Genomic DNA, 22,909 nt, shown 5'->3' on the forward strand with positions numbered 1-22,909 from the left:
CAAATCGGTTGAATTAGAGTTCGGATTAAGGAGATATCACTGATTTAAAATCAGTGTTTTTTCCAGAAAATTTCGTGACGGCGAGATAGATGAAAGAAATTGGTGTGCTAGCCAAGAACCTGTATGCACTTGAGGTACAAGATGCATGAAAATCTTAGAGGAGAAAGGAAAAGGTTAGAGACTTTGTGGTTAAGAGGGAGAGTAAATTACCTCTCAACGTTAAACCGTCTTAGAGGCAGTCTCATACAATTGTCGAGAAACCAAAATTGGAGAAGTTGAGAGGAGATTGAGTGGAGGCATCCGCTCATGTAGTGACCTCTAGTAGATGAAAATTTTGAGCCAATTAGGCAGAGGGATCACATGCAACCATACCTCCAGGTGTCAGGTGAGGTGATATGAAGTGATAGTCCCAAGAGGGCTAAAATTGGGGAGGGTCAATTGAGAGGTTTTATCTCATGGATCGTACCTTGCTATGGGAGCCCAAAGTACATAGTAGTGGGAGAAATCAATGGTGATTGATACAGTCAGAGATCATAGTGACAGAGGCTAGAGCAGTCAGATACTGAAGAGCACAGACAAGGGTTGACAATATTGAAAAAAGGTAGAGTCAATAGAAGTGTAGAGTTTTTAGTCGACAGAGGCAGTAACAGTAGAGACTTTAATGATAGATGCATCATACTGATTCATATTGGATGTTTTTTTTTTGTTTCTGGAGTTGTTGTAGAAACAACACTAGAGAGAAGTGTTGCATGCAAAATATTCCAAATGTTCAGGATCAGGATTGAGTTGAATTCCTTTCCTGTTGAGAACGAGTGTTGAAAATAACAACAAGAAATGTTAAAAGTAGAATCCAAAAATTCCAATTTAATTTGTCCTTGAATTAAATTGTGAATTAAAATTGTAATTCTTTTCTGATAGCAACTTGTAATAGTTAAGTAAGTTAAGTTGACTTAGTTAACTTAGGAATTTCAATTTTGAAGTCTATCTGAAGTCATGTAAGTGTGATCCCTAAGTTTTAGGGGTCCAAGATGAGTTTATTTATGAGTTGTAATTAGATCACTCGGTTTACTGAGTTAAGGTCAGTTAAATTAGTTCTAACTATTTGCGGAACTAATAGAGGATCAATAGTTAGTTGGTGCATTGGTGCATCCACACGTGTTAGTCCTGTTAACTGAAGATTCCCTCATCAGAAACTCATGCATGTCATTTCAGAGAAAGACCTAGTTGAGACTAGAGTGTAGCGATAGTGTACTATCAGTTGTATGGTTTCGTGAGTTGTAAATATCATGCATGCAATAAGAGAAGGACCTAATTTTGGACTGCGCAATTATGGATGAGGAATTTCCCTTTAAATACATACTAATTCTCTCAATAATTGTGCAAATAATTATATGCATGGAGGCTTGAAAATTTGGCTAAGTATTGGCCAAAGGAAGTCATCACGCAAAACATAGGATAGAATTCTACAGGTTAAACTCAAGGTTGAGCAGAGCATATTGTATTCATCCAAATTATTTGACCAAGGGTGCAAGGAAATAAGGACTTGGAGAGATGTAAAATTAGCTAAGGTTTTGGCTTGAGCTATCTTGTGAGATGAGAGTTGATTATACTTGTGTAGGGATTGTTCTTGTGAGAACAAGCATTGTATTCTCATCTTGGATTTTTGATTAATGCAATATAGATAGTAGGATTTTTGAATTGTGGATTTCCCCACATAAATATTATATTATGTGTCATTGATTTGTCTTCTTCTTTTTCATATTTTTTTCATCGATCTATTGGCTTCCAATAGTTAAAAGTAGAAGTAGATTCTTGTCTCTTGTTTTAGTAGATTGCATGAGCTTGTGAATCTACAAGAAATTCTACATGGTATCGGAGTAGGATTTTTTTTGGGCCGCTCGTTTGCAGATCAGATCCGAACATTTTTGTTCAAAATTTTCATAAACAAATAGTAGATCTAGATTCCTTGCGAAAAAATACCCAAATTAAAAAAAAAAAAAATCGGCCGAATCGAAGTTCGGATGAAGGAGATATTGCTGATTTATTTATTTTTTATTTTATTTTTATTTTTCAGAAAATTTCATGACGGTGGGATAGATGAAACAAATTGGTGTGCTATCCAAGAACCTGTATGCACTTGAGGTACAATATGCATGCAAATATTTGAGGAGAAAGGCAAAGGTTAGAGACTTGGTGGTTGAGAGGGAGAGTAAATTACCTCTCAACATGTAGTCATCTCAGAAGCAGTCTTAGACAATTGTGGAGCAACCACAATTAGAGAGGCCGAGAGGAGACCGAGTTGAGGAATCCACTCATGCAGAGACCTCCAACAGGAGGAAATTTCAAGCCAAGTGGGCATATAGATAGCATGCATCCATGTCTCCAGCTGTAGGGTGGGGGGATGTGAAGTGATATTCACAAGAGGGCTGAAATTTGGTAGGTTCCATTGATGGTTTTATCTCATGGATCACACCTTGCTACGTGTGCCCAAAGTACATAGTAGCAGGAGGAATCAATGGTGATTAATACAACTACAGATCAGAGTGAAAGATGCTAGAGAAGTCAGATACTGAAGAGCGCAGAGAAGGGTTGACAACAATGCAGAAAGGAAGATTCAACAAAAGCGCAGAGTTTTCAGTCGACAGAGGACATAATAGTAAGATACTTTAATGACAGATGCATCATATTAATTCAGGTTGGAGTTTGTTTTTTGTTTTTTGTTTTGTTTTGTTTTTTGTTTTTTTGTTTTTTTTTTTCCTGGAGTTTTTGTAGCAAAACTAGAGAGAAGTGTTGCATGCAGAACATTCCAAAGGTTATGGAGTCATGATCAAGTTGAATTCTTTTCTTGTTGAGAGGGAGTGTTGAAAATAGCAACAAGAAATGTTAAAAATAGAATCCAGAAATTCCAATTTAATTTGTCCTTGAATTAAATTGTAATTCTTTTCTCATAGCAACTTGTAATAGTTAACTAAGTTAAGTTGAATTAGTTAATTTAGGAATTTCTATTTGGAAGGATATCTGAAGTCATGTAAGTGTGATCCCTAAGTTTTATGGGTCCAAGATGAGTTTATTTATGAGTTGTAATTAGATAACTTATTTTACTGAGTTATGGTCATTTAAATTAGTTCTAACTATTTGTGGAACTAATAGAGGATCATCAGTCAGTTGGTGCAATGGTGCATCCACAAGTGTTACTCTAGTTAACTAAAGATTCCCTCATCAGAAACTCATGCATGTCAATTCAGAGAAATACCGAGTTGAGACTAGAGTGCAGGGATAATGTATGATCATTTGTATGATTTACTGAGTTGTAAATATCATGCATGTAATCAGAGAAGGGCCTAATTTTGGATTGCACAATTATGGATGAGGAATTTCCGTTTAAATACATGCTATTTCTCTCAGGAATTGTGCAAAGAATTACAAGCTTGGAGGCTTGGAAATTTGGCTAAGTATTGGCCAAAGGAAGTCATCAGGTGGAGGATAGGAAATACTTGTGCAGGTTAAGCTCAAGGTTGAGCTGTGCAAAGAATTACAAGCTTGGAGGCTTGGAAATTTGGCTAAGTATTGGCCAAAGGAAGTCATCAGGTGGAGGATAGGAAATACTTGTGCAGGTTAAGCTCAAGGTTGAGCAGAGCATATTGTATTCATCCAAATTATTTGACCAAGGGTGCAAGGAAATAGGGGCTTGGAGAGCTTCATAATAGGCTAAGGATTTGGTTTGAGCTATCTTATGAGATGAGAGTTTATTATAGTTGTGCAGGGTTTTTTCTTATTAGAACAAACATTGTATTCTCATCTTGGATTTCTGATTAATGCAATATAGATAGTAGGGGTTTTCAATTGTGGATTTCCTCGGATAAATATTGTATTATGTGCCATTGATTTGTCTTCTTCTTGTTCATATTGTTTTCATTGATCTATTGGCTTTTGCTGGTTGAAAGTAGAAGTATATTCTTGTCGCTTGTTTTAGTAGATTACATGATCTTGTGAATCTACAAGAAATTCTACAACTTTGACTTATATTTTCGAGCATTTGGTTGATAAAAGATATTTAGATTGTACTATTAGGTGTCGTAGAACTTTAGGATGATATAGTTCTGCAGTATTGTGAAAATTAAATTCTTTAGTGATGTATTAAGTTAAGATTTGTAGTAGGTAATTAGTTCCTATTTTCAGTAGAGTAGGTGAAAAATTCAATGTATCTAGATGATGACTAGCTTTCCTTTGAAACATTCGACCCTACTAGGTGATAGTTGAATATTTTGATGTATAAAACATATAGAAACCATAGTGCAAAGGTTTGGTCTGCATGTGAAGAAAGAGAGACTTGTTTTTTGTACATTTTGAATACTTTTAGTGAATAGTAGAAGTCTAAAGGACTTGTTACATGAATTCTCATGTTAGTCTCTATGATAATGTTCCTCTTTAGGCTGTAAGTTTCCTATTTGAATCATTATTCCATGAATGTATGTCTTCTTTTTTTAGATAAAAAAAGACTTATCTCAGAATTCACTACTGCAGTTCTTTGTTGTAAGTTTGATAAACAATTAGTGTTTTTCCTCTTGAATGACATGTGTGTTAGCGCTCAAATCTGCCTCAGGATGAGGAAGGAAAAACTCGAGGCAACATCATACCACGCTCAGCCTCGTAGCTAGCCCTACGAGGACAGGAGAGGGCTCTCTCCGGGTCTATCTCGGCAAAAGGTTTTCAAAGGGGCTGAGATGACCAATAAGGAATACTCATTTTAGGCTAGTAAATTGATAAGAAAAGGGGTTTTAATGGATGATGGGGTTTTCTGGGCTGCATGGGGCAAAGAAACAGCTTGAACAGAGAAATATAATCAAAAACACAGATTATCTCCTGAGGCAAGGTAGGCAAGAAATTTAACAATTAAATTGAGATAAACGGAATGGTAAGACTGCTGAGAAGTCGACAAGGGCATAGAAGATGGATCCTTGTCAAACAGAAGAAAACATTAACTATGAATACTTCCTCAAGACAGAGCAAATAAATTGAATTCTGCCTTTCTCACTTAAAAGTATTCAACAGAAATGATTATGAGATGAAATGTAAAACATTACAAGCTACACATGAAACATAGGAAAAGACAAATGTTAAATTTCATACCACAAGAATCTCAGAAGCCAGAGCTGTGTATTTTCATTAAAATCTCTGTCAAAAAGTTGTACAATGAAACTCTGTTTTCCTCCACACACACCTCTCAAAATTCCTCTTCCACCTTTACAAATGTTTTTTAATACAATAAAAAGCTCAGGAGAAAACCGATCCATGAAAGGATGGAACTGTTTCAACTGACATTATGAAAAATAGTAAAAAGCCACTCATCGGTTCCTAAAGAACAACACTACATTTTCTGTGACCAATACAAAGGTGGAAGTTGTAGCGTGAACCCTCCAAATCATAACTGAAGACTAGGATAAGCAATCTGTCCCTATTTTTCTGCTCATGATCGATGTCTTTGTTCTAATTTTGTCTTTGACCTGGACTGCCACGTTATACTTTCCATTTCCTTTTGCTGTTAGACCAAAATAGCATTTGGAATGTGGAGGTCACCTTTTGACAAGCGCATTGCAAATCAAGCCACATTACCATTTGAAACAAAACCATTTTTACATACAATAAATAGACCAAAAAGCTTTCCCCTACAGGTCGATGAAAAATAATGAGCTGTTTCAACTATAATTGCAAGAATAGAAAGAGTCATCCATTTTTTCTAAAAACAGAGCATCGTTTCCCTTGAATTCCTCTGATGGCCAATTAAGAGATAAATACTGGAGCACAGATCCATTTGGAGATTTAACTGAAGCCCTTAATAGGAGATCGAATCCTATTTCTTCTGCTGTGATGGATATCTTCGTTTTGTTTTAGGTGTATTTTGACTTGGCATTTTTCATTTGCTATTTTAAATCCTATTTCTTTTGCTGAATCCTCTGACACGACGTTCTCAAGATCAGATTGAAACAATTTCAAATCGGATCTACTAATTTGCTGAACGTTTCCAGGCACTGACACGTACATAAGTGATGCTCCTTGGCAGGTCCACATAGCAGTAAATTGCAGCGGCCACACCATGATTGTATATGAAAGACGTTGCTCCACCATATGCAATGGTCGACACATTCACACATCTCATGAAACGCATATAAATCCACAACCACAATGAATCGAAACGCAGATATTTTAACGCAGAGTTTGCAGGGCGTCTAATGCAGAGATCCACAGGGGACTTAGGATGCTTCTCACGCAAACAAGATCATCCAGTTTGTCGCCATATAATTTTCACATCATGACACCTTTCATATTTTTGTAGTGTTCACGTGCTTCCTTCTGCAAATCAACTAACTTTAATAACTCCCATTTGCTGTAGTTAGAGCCCCTGCGCACAGGACTCATGTCTATTGAACCTGAAATAGGACCATTCTCAGAAGATGCTGTTGCCCAAAACTTACAAGCACTAAATGGTCCAACACTCCATGGGTGCTTATTTTGGAAACCTTTTATCCTCATTACAGCAGTATGAGCCCCATTTATCATTGCTCGGCTCGGAACAGTGGACCAATCTTGTTTTCTCTGTTCTCGCATTGGTGAATGGATTCTAATGACCCCAAAACATTCAAGAAGCTGATAATAGGCTCGTCCCTGCAATGGATTATGCCCTTTGCGTGGGCTCGAGAAATAGCGTGTCCATTCTGTGTAACCTGGATCTACAGTGAAGCCATATATATCAACTGTACCACACATGGAAAGTGTTAATTCTATAGATTTCATTCCAGTTCCTTTTGCACCTACACCTTGGAAAAGATAAACTGGATTAGGAAGCTCCTTGATCATAGCATTGAAGTCTCTATGGATCACACTCTTAATAATCAGCACCTCATCCGTAGATCCATTGGCAACTGTGATCATGTTTCTTGCTACTCCCCTTACCAGAAGAAGAAAGTTTCTCTTCATGCCTATGTACTTGGCATATTTCTCATTCACTGGAGCTTCATTGTCTCGAATAACTGCATCATGGTCATCTATTTCTCGACCAAACTCATTTTTCAGTAAATCTCCTGAGTTTCCTACAACCGCACATGTCTCATATTGACGTGGATGGTGGTTTGGATGGTAAAACCAAGCTTAGGTACTCTTCACAAAGAGTTTGATTGTAGCATTTGTCCATGCCCAATGTTGCAATTCGCTTTGCTGCATAGTCCATCCAACCCTCAGGCCGAGCATACAGGTACTCCCTTGTCAAGACTGTGGTCATGTTGCGATACTGTTCCTAGAGCAATATGGTCTCACAAACATCAAATGGGTACTTCAGTGGTTCATAAAATTTGAATTGTTCATTATACCAGGTGTTGTTTGTGCCTTCAGGGTATGCAAGAATAATTTTACAGTGGTCCACTATAGTTTCCGTAAGCCCCAGACCATTCCTTTTCACGCATTGTTTGACTTGTTTCTGGAAGTCATAGAGAGTCTTCGTATTGTTTTTATTGGCATCGTATCCTTGAATACCAGAGAAGAGGAGGTACTCGGAAGCAAGGATCCCATTAAGCATGTATTCATAGACCAACACATTAGACTGCCTGTTGGACATATAACAATAGAGCTTCATTGTTGGGTATGTCAGCGCGATAAACCTTGCTGGATGCTCCACTTCCAATTACATTTGTTTTCTCCAGCCTATCTGCTTGGTGAGGAACATACCTCCGGAAAAATACAAGTCCATTGACAAATATTAATGCTGTTGTTATCACTCAGAAATTGTCCTGGTTATGGAAGAAGGTCTTTGAGATAATCTTTTCAACCAATCTTTGGGTTCGAAACTGACCTTTCCAAGATTTGGCAGAAGACCTTACTGCAGAATCTAACTAGTTCCATTGACATCGAGACAAAGCAAGATTGACAAGGCTTGGAAACGTTATGTTGATGTTGTTCTTGTTTGTTTGTGCCTTTGTAGGGATAGGGGCTGCTGAAGCTGAAACAGGGTGAAACCTCCTCTAGCTTGCACATGTTATTGAAACATTAGCTCTGCAAACATCTAAGTTGTGTTTGGTGAAGCTGATTGTCATTGGCCTGCATATTGAAAAGAGACTTTGACAGCCACCTATCTGAATTGGACTCTGACAGAGAACTTGAGAAGACAGAGTTTAACATTGGCTCCAATGGGGATGGCAGCTGCTGCTTTTTGGAGGTGCCAAGAACCACAGAACTTTGGGAGAGCAGACTGTGCCTCCGTCCATTGGGCAATGGAGTCATCATTCCATCAACCAACACAGACTTTGACATATTTATTGACGGAAACTTGACTGAAATGATTGTAAAACTGACTTGGCAAACTTCAAACTAGAACTGAAAACGAAACTCAGAATGAAATGCTGCCCTTTGGCTGCTTATTTATTTACAAAATCTACCCTACTTTGGAGTAAAAATAGTAGATCAGGTAATACTAAAATGCCAGATCAACCATTCAAGTAAACCTGAGAATGATGCCGCTTGAGAATGCTTCCACCAAGACACAGATATAATTGCTGGTAGCCCTTCATGCACGTAATGATCCTGGTCACGTAGAAAACAGCCTGATCTATCAATCAAACTGAAAAACATTTCCATGTATGTTGCCATTGGATCGCGGAAGCCAGACTCTGTTGGTTGCCCCAACTCCGCAATACATATTTCCAGCTGCACACTGTCAACGCAAACATCTGTATGCAATTCTATTATTTCTTGTTTCGAAGGAGAAAGGATTTCTAAGAACTTTTTAGGGTCTTGGAAATCATATGACTGGATCTGCTCATCTAAACACTGAATCTCCTTCTCAAGTTTTTCATCAACTAACTCGCAGAACCCAGTTTTAGCTTCAAGAGGGAACTTTGGAGATTTCAAACATTGAAACATAGCAATGAAAAATCCTTCATCATTAATTTCAATATCTGCTAACCAATTTCTAACCTCTTTTACAGCTTCACAAAGTGCAGGTTTTGCCACATACCCTACCTTTGCATGAATGGATCAGCAAGCGTTGGAATCTCTGGATCGAGCTGGAGTCACCAGGTGAATGTCTCAACCTTCAGAAGTGTCCGACTGCTATCCACCATCAGCATCAGATCTGCAATTTAATTTCATGTACTGGGACAAGACAATCTACAAGTAGAATGTTACATCAACAGCAAACCATCTTCCCTAGTATGGTCGCTACTATGTTAGCGCTCAAATCTGCCTCAGGCTGAGGAAGGCAAAACTCGAGGCAAAATCATACCACGCTCAACCTCGTAGCTAGCCCTACGAGGACAGGAGAGGGCTCTCTCCGGGTCTATCTCGGCAAAAGGTTTTCAAAGGGGCTGAGATGACCAATAAGGAATACTGATTTTAGGCTAGTAAATTGATAGGAAAAGGGGTTTTAATGGATGATGGGGTTTTCTGGGCTGCATGGGGCAAAGAAACAGCTTGAACAGAGAAATATAATAAAAAACACAGATTATCTCCTGAGGCAAGGTAGGCAAGAAATTTAACAATTAAATTGAGATAAACAGAATGGCAAGACTGCTGAGAAGTCGACAAGGGCATAGAAGATGGATCCTTGTCAAACAGAAGAAAACATTAACTATGAATACTTCCTCAAGACAGAGCAAATAAATTGAATTCTGCCTTTCTCACTTAAAAGTATTCAACAGAAATGATTATGAGATGAAATGTAAAACATTACAAGCTACACATGAAACATAGGAAAAGACAAATGTTAAATTTCATACCACAGGAATCTCAGAAGCTAGAGCTGTGTATTTTCATTAAAATCTCTGTCAAAAATGATGTATATTGAAACTCTACTTTCCTCCCCGCACACCTCTCAGAATTCCTCTTCCACCTTTACAAATATTTTTTAATACAATAAAAAGCTCAGGAGAAAACTGATCCATGAAAGGATGGAACTGTTTCAACTGACATTATGAAAAATAGTAAAAATCCACTCATCGGTTCCTAAAGAACAGCGCCACATTTTCTGTGACCAATACAAATGCGGAAGCTGTAGTGTGAACCCTCCAAATCATAACCGAAGACTAGGATAAGCAATCTGTCCCTATTTTTCTGCTCATGATCGATGTCTTTGTTCTAATTTTGTCTTTGACATGGACTGCCACGTTATACTTTCCATTTCCTTTTTCTGTTAGACCAAAATAGCATTTGGAATGTGGAGGTCGCCTTTTGACAAGCGCATTGCAAATCAAGCCACGTTACCATTTGAAACAAAACTATTTTTACATACAATAAATAGACCAAAAAGCTTTCCCCTACAGGTCGATGAAAAATAATGAGCTGTTTCAACTATAATTGCAAGAATAGAAAGAGTCATCCATTTTTTCTAAAAACAGAGCATCGTTTCCCTTGAATTCCTCTGATGGCCAATTAAGAGATAAATACTGGAGCGCAGATCCATTTGGAGATTTAACTGAAGCCCTTAATAGGAGATCAAATCCTATTTCTTCTGCTGTGATGGATATCTTCATTTTGTTTTAGGCATATTTTGACTTGGCATTTTTCATTTGCTATTTTAAATCCTATTTCTTCTGCTGAATCCTCTGACACGGCGTTCTCAAGATTAGATTGAAACAATTTCAAATTGGATCTACTAATTTGCTGAACGTTGCCAGGCGCTGACACGTACATAAGTGATGCTCCTTGGCAGGTCCACATAGTAGTAAATTGCAGCGGCCACACCATTATTGTATATGAAAGACGTTGCTCCACCATATGCAATGGTTGACACATTCACACATCTCATGAAACACATATAAACCCACAACCACAATGAATCCAAACGGAAATCTTTTAACGCAGAGTTTGCAGAGCGTCTAATGCAGAGATCCACAGGAGACTTAGGATGCTTCTCACGCAAATAAGATCATCCAGTTTGTCGCCATTTAATTTGCACATCGTGACACCTTTCATATTTTTGTAGTGTTCACGTGCTTCCTTCCGCAAATCAACTAACTTTAATAACTACCATTTACTGTAGTTAGAGCCCCTGCGCACAGGACTCATGTCTATTGAACCTGAAATAGGACCATTCTCAAAAGATGTTGTTGCCCAAAACTTACAAGCACTAAATGGTACAACACTCCATGGGTGCTTATTTTGGAAACCTTTTATCCTCATTACAGCAGTATGAGCCCCATTTATCATTGCTCGGCTCGGAACAGTGGACCAATCTTGTTTTCTCTGTTCTCTCATTGGTGAATGGATTCTAATGACCCCAAAACATTCAAGAAGCTGATAATAGGCTCGTCCATGCAATGGATTATGACCTTTGCGTGGGCTCGAGAAATAGCGTGTCCATTCTGTGTAACCTGGATCTACAGTGAAGCCATATATATCAACTGTATCACACATGGAAAGTGCTAATTCTATAGATTTCATTCCAGTTCCTTTTGCACCTACACCTTGGAAAAGATAAACTGGATTAGGAAGCTCCTTGATCATAGCATTGAAGTCTCTATGGATCACACTCTTAATAATTAGCACCTCATCCGCAGATCCATTGGTAACTGTGATCATGTTTCTTGCTACTCCCCTTACCAGAAGACGAAAGTTTCTCTTCATGCCTACGTACTTGGCATATTTCTCATTCACTGGAGCTTCATTGTCTCAAATAACTGCATCATGGTCATCTATTTCTCTACCAAACTCATTTTTCAGTAAATCTCCTGAGTTTCCTACAACCGCACATGTCTCATATTGACGTGGATGAAATGGTGGTTTGGATTGTAAAACCAAGCTTAGGTACTCTTCACAAAGAGTTTGATTGTAGCATTTGTCCATGCCCAATGTTGCAATTCGCTTTGCTGCATAATCCATCCAACCCTCAGGCCGAGCATCCAGGTACTCCCTTGTCAAGACTGTGGTCATGTTGCGATACTGTTCCTAGAGCAATATGGTCTCACAAACATCAAATGGGTACTTCAGTGGTTCATAAAATTTGAATTGTTCATTATACCAGGTGCTGTTTGTGCCCTCAGGGTATGCAAGAATAATTTTACAGTGGTCCACTATAGTTGCCGTAAGCCCCAGACCAATCCTTTTCACGCATTGTTTGACTTGTTTCTGGAAGTCATAGAGAGTCTTCGTATTGTTTTTATTGGCATCGTATCCTTGAATACCAGAGAAGAGGAGGTACTGGGAAGCAAGGATCCCATTAAGCATGTATTCATACACCAACACATTAGACGGCCTGTTGGACATATAACAATAGAGCTTCACTGCCACTGTTTCATTGTTGGGTATGTCAGCGCGATAAACCTTGCTGGATGCTCCACTTCCAATTACATTTGTTTTCTCCAGCCTATCTGCTTGGTGAGGAACATACCTCCGGAAAAATACAAGTCCATTGACAAATATTAATGCTGTTGTTATCGCTTAGAAATTGTCCTGGTTATGGAAGAAGATCTTTGAGGTAATCTTTTCAACCAATCTTTGGGTTCGAAACTGACCTTTCCAAGATTTGGCAGAAGACCTTACTGCAGAATTTAACCAGTTCCATCGACATCGAGACAAAGCAAGATTGACAAGGCTTGGAAACGTTATGCTGATGTTGTTCTTGTTTGTTTATGCCTTTGTAGGGATAGGGGCTGCTGAAGATGAAACAGGGTGAAACCTCCTCTAGCTTGCACATGTTATTGAAACATTAGCTCTGCAAACATCTAAGCTGTGTTTGGTGAAGCTGATTGTCATTGGCCTGCATATTGAAAAGAGACTTTGACAGCCACCTATTTGAATTGGACACTGACAGAGAACTTGAGAAGACAGAGTCTAACGTTGGCTCCAATGGGGATGGTAGCTGCCGCTTTTTGGAGGTGCCAAGAACCGCAGAACTTTGGGAGAGCAGACAGTGCCTCCGTCCATTGGGCAATGGAGTCATCATTCCAACAACCAACACAGACTTTGACATATTTATGGACTGAAACTTGACTGAAATGATTGTAAAACTGACTCGGCAAACTTCAAACTAGAACTGAAAACGAAACTCAGAATGAAATGCTACCCTTTGGCTGCTTATTTATTTACAAAATCTACCCTACTTTGGTGTAAAAATAGTAGATCAGGTAATACTAAAATGCCAGATCAACCATTCAAGTAAACCTGAGAATGATGCCGCTTGAGAATGCTTCCACCAAGACACAGATATAATTGCTGGCAGCCCTTCATGCACGTAATGATCCTGGTCACGTAGAAAACAGCCTGATCTATCAATCAAACTGAAAATTTTTTCCATGTATGTTGCCATTGGATCACGGAAGCCAGACTCTGTTGGTTGCCCCAACTCCGAAATACATATTTCTAGCTACACACTGTCAACACAAACATCTGTAGGCAATTCTATTATTTCTTGTTTCGAAGGAGAAAGGATTTCCAAGAACTTTTTAGGGTCTTGGAAATCATATGACTGGATCTGCTCATCTAAACACTGAATCTCCTTCTCAAGTTTTTCAACAACTAGCTCGCAGAACCCAGTTTTAGCTTCAAGAGGGAACTTTGGAGATTTCAAACATTGAAACATAGCAATGAAAAATCCTTCATCATTAATTTCAATATTTGCTAACCAATTTCTAACCTCTTTTACAACTTCACAAAGTGCAGGGTTTGCCACATACCCTACCATTGCATGAATGGATCAGCATGTGTTGGAATCTCTGGATCGAGCTGGAGTCGCCAGGTGAATGTCTCAGCCTTCAGAAGTGTCTGACTGCTGTCCACCATTAGCATCAGATCTGCAATTTAATTTCATGTACTGGGACAAGACAATCTACAAGTCGAATGTCACATCAACAGCAAACCATCTTCCCTAGTATGGTCGCCACTATGTTAGCGCTCAAATCTGCCTCAGGCTGAGGAAGGCAAAACTCAAGGCAAAATCATACCACGCTCAGCCTCGTAACTAGCCCTACGAGGACAGGAGAGGGCTCTCTCCGGGTCTATCTCGGCAAAAGGTTTTCAAAGGGGCTGAGATGACCAATAAGGAATACTGATTTTAGGCTAGTAAATTGATAAGAAAATGGGTTTTAATGGATGATGGGGTTTTCTGGGCTGCATGGGGCAAAGAAACAGCTTGAACAGAGAAATATAATCAAAAACACAGATTATCTCCTGAGGCAAGGTAGGCAGGAAATTTAACAATTAAATTGAGATAAACGGAATGGCAAGACTGCTGAGAAGTCGACAAGGGCATAGAAGATGGATCCTTGTCAAATGGAAGAAAACATTAACTATGACTACAAAACATGAACACTGTGGAAAATCCGAACTCCATTCAAAAATCACACCACAGTAATCTGCAAACTAAAATATGAATACTTCCTCAAGACAGAGCAAATAAATTGAATTCTGCCTTTCTCACTTAAAAGTATTCAACAGAAATGATTATGAGATGAAATGTAAAACAATACAAGCTACACATGAAACATAGGAAAAGACAAATGTTAAATTTCATACCACAGGAATCTCAGAAGCCAGAGCTGTGTATTTTCATTAAAATCTCTGTCAAAAATGTTGTACAATGAAACTCTGGTTTCCTCCACGCACACCTCTCAGAATTCCTCTTCCACCTTTACAAATATTTTTTAATACAATAAAAAGCTCAGGAGAAAACCGATCCATGAAAGGATGGAACTGTTTCAACTGACATTATGAAAAATAGTAAAAAGCCACTCATCGGTTCCTAAAGAACAACGCTACATTTTCTGTGACCAATACAAATGCGGAAGCTGTAGTGTGAACCCTCCAAATCATAACTGAAGACTAGGATAAGCAATCTGTCCCTATTTTTCTGCTCATGATCGATGTCTTTGTTCTAATTTTGTCTTTGACCTGGACTGCCACGTTATACTTTCCATTTCCTTTTGCTGTTAGACCAAAATAGCATTTGGAATGTGGAGGTCACCTTTTGACAAGCGCATTGCAAATCAAGCCACGTTACCATTTGAAACAAAACCATTTTTACATACAATAAATAGACCAAAAAGCTTTCTCCTGCAGGTCGATGAAAAATAATGAGCTGTTTCAACTATAATTGCAAGAATAGAAAGAGTCATCCATTTTTTCTAAAAACAGAGCATCGTTTCCCTTGAATTCCTCTGATGGCCAATTAAGAGATAAATACTGGAGCGCAGATCCATTTGGATATTTAACTGAAGCCCTTAATAGGAGATCAAATCCTATTTCTTCTGCTGTGATGGATATCTTCGTTTTGTTTTAGGTGTATTTTGACTTGGCATTTTTCATTTGCTATTTTAAATCCTATTTCTTCTGCTGAATCCTCTGACACGGCGTTCTCAAGATCAGATTGAAACAATTTCAAATAAGATCTACTAATTTGCTGAACGTTGCCAGGCGCTGACACGTACATAAGTGATGCTCCTTGGCAGGTCCACATAGCAGGAAATTGCAGCGGCCACACCATGATTGTATATGAAAGACGTTGCTCCACCATATGCAATGGTCGACACATTTACACATCTCATGAAACGCATATAAACCCACAACCACAACGAATCCAAACGCAGATCTTTTAACGTTGAGTTTGCAGGGCGTCTAATGCAGAGATCCACAGGGGACTTAGGATGCTTCTCACGCAAACAAGATCATCCAATTTTTCGCCATCTAATTTGCACATCGTGACACGTTTCATATTTTTGTAGTGTTCACGTGCTTCCTTCCGCAAATCAACTAACTTTAATAACTCCCATTTGCTGTAGTTAGAGCCCCTGCGCACAGGACTCATGTCTATTGAACCTGAAATAGGACCATTCTCAGAAGATGCTGTTGCCCAAAACTTACAAGCACTAAATGGTCCAACACTCCATGGCTGCTTATTTTGGAAACCTTTTATCCTCATTACAGCAGTATGAGCCCCATTTATCATTGCTCGGCTCGGAACAGTGGACCAATCTTGTTTTCTCTGTTCTCGCATTGGTGAATGGATTCTAATGACCCCAAAACATTCAAGAAGCTGATAATAGGCTCGTCCCTGCAATGGATTATGCCCTTTGCGTGGGCTCGAGAAATAGCGTGTCCATTCTGTGTAACCTGGATCTACAGTGAAGCCATATATATCAACTGTATCACACATGGAAAGTGCTAATTCTATAGATTTCATTCCAGTTCCTTTTGCACCTACACCTTGGGAAAGATAAACCGGATTAGGAAGCTCCTTGATCATAGCATTGAAGTCTCTATGGATCACACTTTTAATAATCAGCACCTCATCCACAGATCCATTGGCAACTGTGATCATGTTTCTTGCTACTCCCCTTACTAGAAGACGAAAGTTTCTCTTCATGCCTATGTACTTGGCATATTTCTCATTCACTGGAGCTTCATTGGCTCGAATAACTGCATCATGGTCATCTATTTCTCAACCAAACTCATTTTTTAGTAAATCTCCTAAGTTTCCTACAACCACACATATCTCATATTGACGTGGATGAAATGGTGGTTTGGATGGTAAAACCAAGCTTAGGTACTCTTCACAAAAGAGTTTGATTGTAGCATTTGTCCATGCCCAATGTTACAATTCACTTTGCTACATAATCCATCCAACCCTTAGGTCGAGCATCCAGGTACTCCCTTGTCAAGACTGTGGTCATGTTGCGATACTGTTCCTAGAGCAATATGGTCTCACAAGCATCAAATGGGTACTTCAGTGGTTCATAAAATTTGAATTGTTCATTATACCAGGTGCTGTTTGTGCCTTCAGGGTATGCAAGAGTAATTTTACAGTGGTCCACTATAGTTGCCGTAAGCCCCAGACCATTCCTTTTCACGCATTGTTTGACTTGTTTCTGGAAGTCATAGAGAGTCTTCGTATTGTTTTTATTGGCATCGTATCCTTGAATACCAGAGAAGAGGAGGTACTGGGAAGCAAGGATCCCATTAAGCATGTATTCATAGATCAACACATTAGACTGCCTGTTGGACATATAACAATAGAGCTTCACTGCCACTGTTTCATTGTTGGGTATGTCAGCGCGATAAACCTCGTTGGATGCTCCACTTCCAATTACATTTGTTTTCTCCAGCCTATCTGCTTGGTGAGGAACATACCTACGGAAAAATACAAGTCCATTGACAAATATTAATGCTGTTGTTATCGCTCAGAAATTGTCCTGGTTATGGAAGAAGATCTTTGAGATAATATTTTCAACCAATCTTTGGGTTTGAAACTGACCTTTCCAAGATTTGGCAGAAGACCTTACTGCAGAATCTAACTAGTTCCATCGACATCGAGACAAAGCAAGATTGACAAGGCTTGGAAACGTTATGCTGATGTTGTTCTTGTTTGTTTGTGCCTTTGTAGGGATAGGGGCTGCTGAAGCTGAAACAGGGTGAAACCTCCTCTAGCTTGCACATGTTATTGAAACATTAGCTCTGCAAACATCTAAGTTGTGTTTGGTGAAGCTGATTGTCATTGGCCTGCATATTGAAAAGAGACTTTGACAGCCACCTATCTGAATTGGACTCTGACAGAGAACTTGAGAAGACGGAGTCTAACATTGGCTCCAATGGGGATGGCAGCTGCCGCTTTTTGGAGGTGCCAAGAACCGCAGAACTTTGGGAGAGCAGACAGTGGCTCCGTCCATTGGGCAATGGAGTCATCATTCCAACAACCAACACAGACTTTGACATATTTATGGACTGATACTTGACTGAAATGATTGTAAAACTGACTCGGCAAACTTCAAACTAGAACTGAAAATGAAACTCAGAATGAAATGCTGCCCTTTGGCTGCTTATTTATTTACAAAATCTACCCTACTTTGGTGTAAAAATAGTAGATCAGGTAATACTAAAATGCCAGATCAACCATTCAAGTAAACCTGAGAATGATGCCGCTTGAGAATGCTTCCACCAAGACACAGATATAATTGCTGGCAGCCCTTCATGCACGTAATGATCCTGGTCACGTAGAAAACAGCCTGATCTATCAATCAAACTGAAAAACATTTCCATGTATGTTGCCATTGGATCGCGGAAGCCAGACTCTGTTGGTTGCCCCAATTCCGCAATACATATTTCTAGCTGCACACTGTCAATGCAAACATCTGTAGGCAATTCTATTATTTCTTGTTTCGAAGGAGAAAGGATTTCCAAGAACTTTTTAGCGTCTTGGAAATCATATGACTGGATCTGCTCATCTAAACACTGAATCTCCTTCTCAATTTTTTCAACAACTAACTCGCAAAACCCAGTTTTAGCTTCAAGAGGGAACTTTGGAGATTTCAAACATTGAAACATAACAATGAAAAATCCTTCATCATTAATTTCAATATCTGCTAACCAATTTCTAACCTCTTTTACAGCTTCACAAAGTGCAGGGTTTGCCACATACCCTACCATTGCATGAATGGATCAGCAAGCGTTGGAATCTCTGGATCGAGCTGGAGTTGCCAGGTGAATGTCTCAGCCTTCAGAAGTGTCCGACTGCTGTCCACCATCAGCATCAGATCTGCAATTTAATTTCATGTACTGGGACAAGACAATCTACAAGTCGAATGTCACATCAACAGCAAACCATCTTCCCTAGTATGGTCGCCACTATGTTAGCACTCAAATCTGCCTCAGGCTGAGGAAGGCAAAACTCGAGGCAAAATCATACCACGCTCAGCCTCGTAGCTAGCCCTACGAGGACAGGAGAGGGCCCTCTCCGGGTCTATCTCGGCAAAAGGTTTTCAAAGGGGCTGAGATGACCAATAAGGAATACTGATTTTAGGCTAGTAAATTGATAAGAAAAGGGGTTTTAATGGATGATGGGGTTTTCTGGGCTGCATGGGGCAAAGAAACAGCTTGAACAGAGAAATATAATCAAAAACACAGATTATCTCCTGAGGCAAGGTAGGCAAGAAATTTAACAATTAAATTGAGATAAACGGAATGGCAAGACTGCTGAGAAGTTGACAAGGGCATAGAAGATGGATCCTTGTCAAACAAAAGAAAACATTAACTATGAATACTTCCTCAAGACAGAGCAAATAAATTGAATTATGCCTTTCTCACTTAAAAGTATTCAACAGAAATGATTATGAGATGAAATGTAAAACATTACAAGCTACACATGAAACATAGGAAAAGACAAATGTTAAATTTCATACCACAGGAATCTCAGAAGCCAGAGCTGTGTATTTTCATTAAAATCTCTGTCAAAAAGCTGTACAATGAAACTCTGTTTTCCTCCACGCACACCTCTCAGAATTCCTCTTCCACCTTTACAAATATTTTTTAATACAATAAAAAGCTCAGGAGAAAACCGTTCCATGAAAGGATGGAACTGTTTCAACTGACATTATGAAAAATAGTAAAAAGCCACTCATCGGTTCCTAAAGAACAACGCTACATTTTCTGTGACCAATACAAAGGCAGACGCTGTAGTGTGAACCCTCCAAATCATAACTGAAGACTAGGATAAGCAATCTGTCCCTATTTTTCTGCTCATGATCAATGTCTTTGTTCTAATTTTGTCTTTGACATGGACTGCCACGTTATACTTTCCATTTCCTTTTGCTGTTATACCAAAATAGCATTTGGAATGTGGAGGTCGCCTTTTGACAAGCGCATTGCAAATCAAGCCAGGTTACCATTTGAAACAAAACCATTTTTACATACAATAAATAGACCAAAAAGCTTTCCCCTACAGGTCGATGAAAAATAATGAGCTGTTTCAACTATAATTGCAAGAATAGAAAGAGTCATCCATTTTTTCTAAAAACAGAGCATCGTTTCCCTTGAATTCCTCTGATGGCCAATTAAGAGATAAATACTGGAGCGTAGATCCATTTGGAGATTTAACTGAAGCCCTTAATAGGAGATCGAATCCTATTTCTTTTGCTGTGATGGATATCTTCGTTTTGTTTTAGGCATATTTTGACTTGGCATTTTTCATTTGCTATTTTAAATCCTATTTCTTCCGCTGAATCCTCTGACACGGCGTTCTCAAGATCAGATTGAAACAATTTCAAATCGGATCTACTAATTTGCTGAACGTTGCCAGGCGCTGACACGTACATAAGTGATGCTCCTTGGCAGGTCCACATAGCAGTAAATTGCAGCGGCCACACCATGATTGTATATGAAAGACGTTGCTCCACCATATGCAATGGTCGACACATTCACACATCTCATGAAATGCATATAAACCCACAACCACAACGAATCCAAATGCAGATATTTTAACGCAAAGTTTGCAGGGCGTCTAATGCAGAGATCCACAGGGGACTTAGGATGCTTCTCACGCAAACAAGATCATCCAGTTTGTCGCCATCTAATTTGCACATCGTGACACCTTTCATATTTTTGTAGTGTTCACGTGCTTCCTTCCACAAATCAACTAACTTTAATAACTCCCATTTGCTGTAGTTAGAGCCCTTGCGCACAGGACTCATGTCTATTGAACCTGAAATAGGACCATTCTCAGAAGATGCTGTTGCCCAAAACTTACAAGCACTAAATGGTCCAACACTCCATGGGTGCTTATTTTGGAAACCTTTTATCCTCATTACAACAGTATGAGCCCCATTTATCATTGCTCGGCTCGGAACAGTGGACCAATCTTGTTTTCTCTGTTCTCGCATTGGTGAATGGATTCTAATGACCCCAAAACATTCAAGAAGCTGATAATAGGCTCGTCCCTGCAATGGATTATGCCCTTTGCGTGGGCTCGAGAAATAGCGTGGCCATTCTGTGTAACCTGGATCTACATTGAAGCCATATATATCAACTGTATCACACATGGAAAGTGCTAATTCTATAGATTTCATTCCAGTTCCTTTTGCACCTACACCTTGGAAAAGATAAACCGGATTAGGAAGCTCCTTGATCATAGCATTGAAGTCTCTATGGATCACACTCTTAATAATCAGCACCTCATCCGCAGATCCATTGGCAACTGTGATCATGTTTCTTGCTACTCCCCTTACCAGAAGACGAAAGTTTCTCTTCATGCCTACGTACTTGGCATATTTCTCATTCACTGGAGCTTCATTGTCTTGAATAACTGCATCATGGTCATCTATTTCTCCACCAAACTCATTTTTCAGTAAATCTCCTGAGTTTCCTACAACCGCACATGTCTCATATTAACGTGGATGAAATGGTGGTTTGGATGGTAAAACCAAGCTTAGGTACTCTTCACAAAGAGTTTGATTGTAGCATTTGTCCATGCCCAATGTTGCAATTCGCTTTTCTGCATAATCCATCCAACCCTTAGGCCGAGCATCCAGGTACTCCTTTGTCAAGACTGTGGTCATGTTGCGATACTGTTCCTAGAGCAATATGGTCTCACAAACATCAAATGGGTACTTCAGTGGTTCATAAAATTTGAATTGTTCATTATACCAGGTGTTGTTTGTGCCTTCAGGGTATGCAAGAATAATTTTACAGTGGTTCACTATAGTTGCCGTAAGCCCCAGACCATTCATTTTCACGCATTGTTTGACTTGTTTCTGGAAGTCATAGAGAGTCTTCGTATTGTTTTTATTGGCATCGTATCCTTGAATACCAGAGAAGAGGAGGTACTGGGAAGCAAGGATCCCATTAAGCATGTATTCATACACCAACACATTAGACTGTCTGTTGGACATATAACAATAGAGCTTCACTGCCACTGTTTCATTGTTGGGTATGTCAGCGCGATAAACCTTGCTGGATGCTCCACTTCCAATTACATATGTTTTCTCCAGCCTATCTTCTTGGTGAGGAACATACCTCCGGAAAAATACAAGTCCATTGACAAATATTAATGCTGTTGTTATCGCTCAGAAATTGTCCTGGTTATGGAAGAAGATCTTTGAGATAATCTTTTCAACCAATCTTTGGGTTCGAAACTGACCTTTCCAAGATTTGGCAGAAGACCTTACTGCAGAATCTAACCAGTTCCATCGACATCGAGACAAAGCAAGATTGACAAGGCTTGGAAATGTTATGCTGATGTTGTTCTTGTTTGTTTGTGCCTTTGTGGGGATAGGGGCTGCTGAAGCTGAAACAGGGTGAAATCTCCTCTAGCTTGCACATGTTATTGAAACATTAGCTCTGCAAACATCTAAGCTGTGTTTGGTGAAGCTGATTGTCATTGGCCTGCATATTGAAAAGAGACTTTGACAGCCACCTATCTGAATTGGACTTTGACAGAGAACTTGAGAAGACAGAGTCTAACAATGTGAAATTCATCCGCTAGTTTAGATGATTTATATGTAATTTGTCTATTGTTCTATTGCTCACCCTCCGCTATAACGATCTTGATCAAAACATTAGAAGGACTACCTATCTTTCTCCTGCTAAATAATCCTTTCACTATCCTACCTATTCACTAAAAACATAAACTAAGAGTGACTTCATGCCCAATAGATCCATATTCACACCTACCAGCAAAACATTAAACAATTTTATTTATTTATGTCCTTAAGAACTAGCCTATGATCAGAAACATTTAATCAGTTAATTGAATGAGAAAACCCTCTCCAAGGACAGAAGGGTGGTCCCATTTTTTCCTGAATCAAAGGGAGATATTATCCTTAATTAAAATCTATGCCAAGGTCCCTTTTTTTCTCTTTAAGATCAACCAAAAATCATTTCTCAAGTCACATTCATAGATGTTTTTCTAGGGGATTTTGTGGAGTTCACACCTCTTTCTAGTGTCCTTCATCTTCCCATTACACTAATTTCCCACAACCTAGGTTGGTTCTCTTGAGGTTGGATCTCTGTGTTTTGTTCTCTATTCTGTGAGTTAGGGCCTCCTTTACCAATTTTTGTTTGCATCAGAGTTGGAGACTCAAACTTTTTCTTATCCTTTTACTTCAATTTCTGCTCTAATTTGACAAAACATTAATAAGTAACTCCTAGTGATGAGATGTCTAGG

General features: G+C 39.1%; 4 pseudogenes; all 4 read right to left on the reverse strand.

Annotated features, from left to right (window-relative positions):
- Nucleotides 1–6,303: 6,303 nt before the first annotated feature.
- Nucleotides 6,304–7,627, reverse strand: LOC149172393 (sialyltransferase-like protein 5 pseudogene; annotated as a pseudogene).
- Nucleotides 7,628–10,839: 3,212 nt separating this feature from the next.
- LOC149172394 (sialyltransferase-like protein 1 pseudogene) lies at nt 10,840–12,553 on the reverse strand (annotated as a pseudogene).
- A 3,018-nt stretch (nt 12,554–15,571) lies between these two features.
- LOC149172395 (sialyltransferase-like protein 1 pseudogene) lies at nt 15,572–17,286 on the reverse strand (annotated as a pseudogene).
- Nucleotides 17,287–20,225: 2,939 nt separating this feature from the next.
- LOC149172396 (sialyltransferase-like protein 1 pseudogene) lies at nt 20,226–21,939 on the reverse strand (annotated as a pseudogene).
- Nucleotides 21,940–22,909: the final 970 nt, after the last annotated feature.

Source organism: Pinus tabuliformis, chromosome 4_2 (genome assembly GCF_031772625.1).
Source record: "Pinus tabuliformis cultivar Carrire ecotype Pingquan chromosome 4_2, CPIR1, whole genome shotgun sequence".
Lineage (NCBI taxonomy): Eukaryota > Viridiplantae > Streptophyta > Pinopsida > Pinales > Pinaceae > Pinus > Pinus tabuliformis.